The sequence below is a fragment of the Egretta garzetta genome, unplaced genomic scaffold, assembly GCF_000687185.1.
Source record: "Egretta garzetta isolate BGI_Z169 unplaced genomic scaffold, ASM68718v1 scaffold68, whole genome shotgun sequence".
Lineage (NCBI taxonomy): Eukaryota > Metazoa > Chordata > Aves > Pelecaniformes > Ardeidae > Egretta > Egretta garzetta.
In genome coordinates this window covers 316241-322240 of record NW_009260774.1, presented here as the reverse complement: position 1 = coordinate 322240, position 6000 = coordinate 316241, and the positions used below count along the sequence as shown (strand labels likewise).

The following is a 6000-nucleotide window of genomic DNA, read 5'->3' as shown; positions in this document are numbered from 1 at the left end:
TTGTTGGGTTTATCCGTTTCTTTCTAGGACGTGGTGAGCATCCTCTGCGTGGCTGCTCTGTCGGCCGCGCTGGATTTCAAATCCCCCCACGCAGAGGAGCTGGAGGCGTACCTGAAGGGGATCCACGCCGCCTACCCCTCCTTCACCCACTTGCACAGCATCGGGCGCTCGGTGGAAGGTAGGGCGTTCAGGGCGGGCTTGGGCGCGAAGGGTGTTTGGGTTTATTGAAAAGGGGGGTAAGCGTGGGTTAAAAGTGACTGCCGTGGCGTTTTGTGGGTGCTTGCTGGCCGTGGAGCTGCTTCTAACAGCGAGCGCCGGCTGCCTCTCTGCTTACAGCGAAGTTCCCTTTTCCTTCTTTCATACGTACCCAAATTCTGGTGACAAGTAGGACGCTTCAGCTAGGGGTAGAAATTTGAGAATCGGAAACCTCCCAAGCGTGCGATTTCAGCAACAGGGCTGTCCTTAAAGAGCGTAAAACCTGTGGTACCCCGTTTGCCAAGTGCCCATTATAGGCGGGGCTGTAATAGGAGTGTGTGTTTTCTAACTTGTGGGTATGTTAAAAATATCTTCTCTTTGGGCTTTACCTATTATTCCAGTAAATCTGGGCTGACTAGAAAAAGGATTTCAAATTTCCTACTGATACAAGGTCTTGCATTTCAAATGCAGAACAGGATTTCAGTCTCAAATCCTACAAGAAAATAGACCTCAATCAATAATCACCTCTCTGTCCTTACGTAGATACTTTAATTTATCTCTCTATGATTGGTACTTTCTTAAAATAAATTTATAGAAAAAAAGGGACTTTACATTTGTTTAAAGAGATTAGAAAGTTTAGTGTTTATTAGCGTACAAGGACTTCAATATACACCTGTCTAGTTTTAAGCAAAAAAACTTAAGTAGACTTCAATTCAGAAAATTAAATCTCATTGATATGAGGTATAAAACTAGATAGAGAAGTTAATCCTTCAGAAACACAATCTGTTCCTCTAATCCCATTTCATACCACTGGAAGGAGACAGTTGTAGAATAAATTATCAAATCTATGCTTGTGTTTAAAAAAAAAAAAATCTACATGCTTCTGGGTAGATAATAATGAAGAACGCTAGTTTTTTTCATACCTTCTTCCTTGTGTTACCACGTGTGTCTTCAGATTATCAAATCTATGCTTGTGTTTAAAAAAAAAATAAAATCTACATGCTTCTGGGTAGATAATCATGAAGAACGCTAGTTTTTTTCATACCTTCTTCTTTGTGTTACCACGTGTGTCTTCACGTTTCTTTAAATATACTTATATAGGATGTAACTTTTAGTTGAAAAGAGGATTCTCTTTCAGGGAGGTATCAAACAGCTGTCGTGTTGCTATGGATATGTGATCTTGCCTCCGTGCATGCCTCATTTTTTTAGAAAGTCTTGTGGGAAGACTCAAACTAGACAAGGGATCTTAAAGTTATTTGTGTTCTTGGTTTCATCAGAGGCAGAATCATACTGGATTATGTTATTCATCCACATAAGAGAAGTCTAATCCCTTTAAATACAGTTTTTCCTCTGGTACAAACTACCAATTATCCACATCTTAATTTTCTTACCTTGAGGGGACTTAGCTAACATTTTAATGATAGGACTAGATTCTGACTTTTCTGGAATGAGCTCTGCCAGCTTATCTTCGTGCAGGTAGGACATCCATCCTGATAGATTGAAATTTTGGCTTTTACATATCTAAACACCTGAAAGTTGATAACATGAAATGTTTCACTTGTCTGAGTTCCATCAGCACGAAAATTGGAAATGCATCATCTCTTTGACTGTGAGTGAGCAGTGTTCTGAAACTTCATTCAGATTTTGGTATATTGCCTTCTGCTTTGCCAAACTGTGTGAGAAAAGAGAATTGCATGGGCTCTCCCTTGTTCTGCTACAAATCATGATTCACAAAAAAAGTGATCACTTCCACTTTTTGCATCTCCTGTGTGCCTGTCGTATTCCTCTGAATGGAATAGGAGGGCAGAGGAAACTTTCTCAGTGCCATAAAGCAGAATGGCAATGAAAAATGTTCAGTGTTTTTCTATTATTTACTTTTTTCCTAAATGTTAAGAGATTTCTACCTTTGTTGAAAAACGTGCCTTTAGAGTCCTCTGACATATGGTAGAGGATGATACTGAATTAGGGTCTCATTTTTTTTGCTCGTACTGAAAAAGTTTTGTGAAAATGTGGCTGGGTAACTTTCATGAAAATGAAGTTTCAATTTTGGTTAACAGGCTGAAGTTCTGTTCCTCTTTTCTCAGTTAAGCTGACAAAAACGAGAATGTATGTACGCATGTGCACTTACTTGTATGGTTTATTAGCGTTGTCCTGCTACCAATTAGATAAACCATGATAGCAAAATGTACATATTGATTATGAGAAACAAATTCATTTAAATATTATAAAACTGAGATCAATGTGATGTAGTAAGTTTTCTATTAAGCTGTTGACATTCCTCATATGGGAATTCTTGATGATGAATACAAAGTCCTATGAATCAAAGTGGTGGCTTTAAAGCCACGAGACATAATTTTACTTTTACTATGAATGGTTATTGTTCCCATGTTATTCATAAATCTAATCTAGGTTTTACTCTAGTTTTATCTAATAATCTAGTATTATATACTGCCATCTAGACTTGGAGTATGAAGAATGTGAAGTAAAGGCTTGACTTTCGGTTGGCATATGTAGACCTGGAGCTCTGCAAAGGTATAGAGACCACTCTTAAAAGCTTGTGGAGGGTGATAGGGACCTGCGTAATACCACTTCAGAAAGTGATTGCATGTAGTTCTTTAACATAAATATCTAAACACTCTTCATGTCAGAAGCCTCACATGCGCTCTGGAGGCCATCTAGCTTGAGCTCCTGTTCAAAGCAGGGCTAACTTGAAAGTTAGATTATGATGCTCAGGGCCCTCTCCACCCAAGTTTTGAATATCTGCAAGGGTGGAGATTCTACAGGGTCTCTGGGTACTTGATTCAGTGCTCAACTACCTGTGTTGTGGAAATGTGTTTTCTTGCATCCAATTAGAATTTCCCTTGCAGTGAGTTGTTACCCGCCCTTTTGTTGTGCGCCTCTAAGAAGGATCTGGCTCTGTGTTCTCTACAATGTCCCTTTAGGTAGTGGAATGTTGTAGCTGTATCATCCTTCAGGCTAAGTGAACAGACTTCCCCCAGCTTCTCCTCAGATGTGCAGGACTTCTCTCCAGGTGCAGGACTTTGCATTTACCTTTGTCAAACTTCATGATTTTTCTGTTGACAAATTCTTTCAGCTTGTCAAAGCCCCCCTGAATGGCAGCCCTGGCCCTAATGGAGATGTTAAACAGTATCAGCTTCAGTACTGACCCTTGAGGAATGCTGCTGAAAATTTGCTGCCACTTGAACCACTAAATGTTCAGTCCAGCCAGCTTCTGACCTCACTACAATCTGCTCCTGTAATCCCTATGTTCCCAGCTCATTTGCAAAGGTACCATGAGGGTGACTGAGCACTGGAACAGGCTGCTCAGGGAGGTTGGGGAGTCTCCATCCTTGGAGATATTCAAAAGCCATCTGGGCACAGGCCTGGGCAACTGGCTGTAGGTGGCCCTGCTTCAGCAGGGTAGGGCTAGACCAGGTGACCTCCAGAGGTCCTTTTCAACCGATTCTGTGGTTCTGTTGAAAGGCTTGCTAAGATCAAGGATAGAGTGCTTTCCTCTCTCCCTATAAGCCAGTTATTTCTGCAGGAAAAATAAGCAGTCAAGTATGATTTGTCACAGATAAGTTTGAGGTGAGATTTACAAAGTGTCTTTATTTGATGTATGTAGACTAGAACAACAGAACCAGTGCCAAGAGCCTCAATGGAAAACAAACTAAAAGATGCCCAATCTGTTTGGTGGTGGTTTACATCATCATATGGAAATTCACTGTTCCTCTGCCAGATTACTGGGAATAATGTGTTCTAGACTGGCAATGGCCTGTTCAGTCTCCAGTTTTGTATGTTTGGAAGCTATGATATTTAATTATGCACCTCATCTGCTAAGCTATTATCCTTAAGTGAGGGCAGAAGGGAGCTTAAAAAGATGTAGTTCATTGGCTGACAAAACTGAGTGTTATCTTTTTGGCCTGATTTAGTAGGTAATCTCAAATACCTCGAGTTTTGTAGGTGATTTGTATGTTTCTAGGAGACCTGATACGGTCTTGTAAGCAGGTAGGCAGAGATGTGTGATGGCCCAGAAAATACCTTGATTCTTTTATATTATTTCAGCCGTGTTGTTGTGAGAACAAGCTCATAAAAGACCTTTGGCAGGAGCTCTGTTTTCTAATATGTACAATATCAACCTTGGTGCAATATGAGCAGTGTATAATAATAGAGGAGGCTGCAGAGCTGCGTCAGCCTGAAGAATGGGACCTGGTGTAATCGTATTAATCTGTCCTGCCTAACGCCACCCCAGTGAAAAACAGACTGACTCTTCAGCAAAAAATCTTACAGCGTGCATTATCAAAAAGAAAATATTTCATGTATGCATATGATCTGTGGCTTTTCACTGTTCAAGATACTGTGCTGTGATTCTTTTTTGAAAAGAAAATTAGAATGGTGGGATGGTGGGAAGGGATTCTAATAGATAGACCTGATGACCTTATAAAGAGAATAAAGGCAAAGTTGAAAGAGCTGAGTGTAGTAGATCCACACTAAAAATGCTTTTCAGATATACTCTGGATTCAGATAAAGTGATAGCATGCCAATTACAGTTTGTTTTAGATCTAGCTTTTCTGGAGGCCAGTCTGCATTTTTAGAATTCCAGTCAAATTGGAACAGTTGTAAACATCATCCCTAAACCAGACCTGCTCATTGAGCAGAAAGCTGTGAATGGCTGAAGTACCTCTGTCTTTACCTAGTGAAGAGCTTCAAAGTTGACTTAATAGATTAACATCTCTTTGGCAGATTCTATCATTGGAGAGACAAAAAGCAAAACAAGACAAACTGACCAGATTTTATTGTGGTTTCATTAGAAATTTTCAGAAATAGCTTCTTGCAAAAGAGCTGTCCAGAAAGCATTTTTAGGTGAGAACTATGTGCTTACTATTCAGTTGAACTCTCTGTTGCCCTTGAACTGGCACATTCCATCCATTACTCTTAAGCGCTTTGCTATCTTTTGCTAGTCCAGTCCACAAAAAAAAAAAAAAAAACCACCAACCCAAAAAAACCCCCTCACTTATTGGCATTCTGCTGTCCCTGCTCTATAAACAGAGGTGCTGAAGCATGCAGGGTGGGTCTGTGTGGTTGGTTGGTTTGGTTTTTAAAGCTCATGCAGGTTGTCCACATGGCTGTGTGCATAGAGGATACTATGTACTACAGGGAAGGGGTACTCAGCAGGGCTCCCAGCAGGCCAGGTTTCCCAGTGGCTCAGACAAGGTGCCTGCTGGAGCTCCTTACATCTCCTTCCTTCCTGCCTGCATTCATGGGTTTCACTCCTCTGAAAACAGAAGGGAATGGCGCGTGGCCAGGTTTCCATCTGAATACGCAGCTGTGACTTCTGCAAAAGGGCTCAGTAGGTATTAGGATTCAGTAGTGCAGTAGGAAGTGTGTGCTTGCCTGGTAATAGGGTTAATAGAGAACCTAGGCAATTAACCTGTCCCTGACACCATTCTGCACAAACATCAGTGGAATGCGTGCCTCGGATATGCCAGCAATCAGCTTAAATCTCCTGACTGTCTGATACAGCCTGAATGATACTTTTAGGTATTTATGGGAAGCTATTGAACAGGGAAGTTCTAACTTCAGGTTCATTGCCCTCCAGTGAAAATATTTAATAACAAAATACCAGGGATTGTACTTGTCTAGTCTATGTACTGATAGTCTGTGCATGTAGCTGAAAAATTATGTGTACCTGGAGAAAAATAGGAACTTATTTTCAGATGTTTCTTGTGATACAGTATGGAAGGAGCCTGGCTTACTATCATCAATAGTAAAACGCACTGAAAATCTTATTGAATTTACATTAAA

General features: G+C 40.6%; 1 protein-coding gene across 1 annotated transcript in view; it reads left to right on the top strand.

The window, feature by feature from the left end:
- Positions 1–129: 129 nt before the first annotated feature.
- The window catches only part of CPM (carboxypeptidase M), a 31946-nt gene continuing 26075 nt past the window's right edge, over positions 130–6000 (top strand). Inside the window, exon 1 of the mRNA XM_009646303.2 lies at positions 130–178. The gene's annotated coding sequence lies outside the window, so the exon portion shown is untranslated. The remainder of the gene's footprint in view (positions 179–6000) is intronic.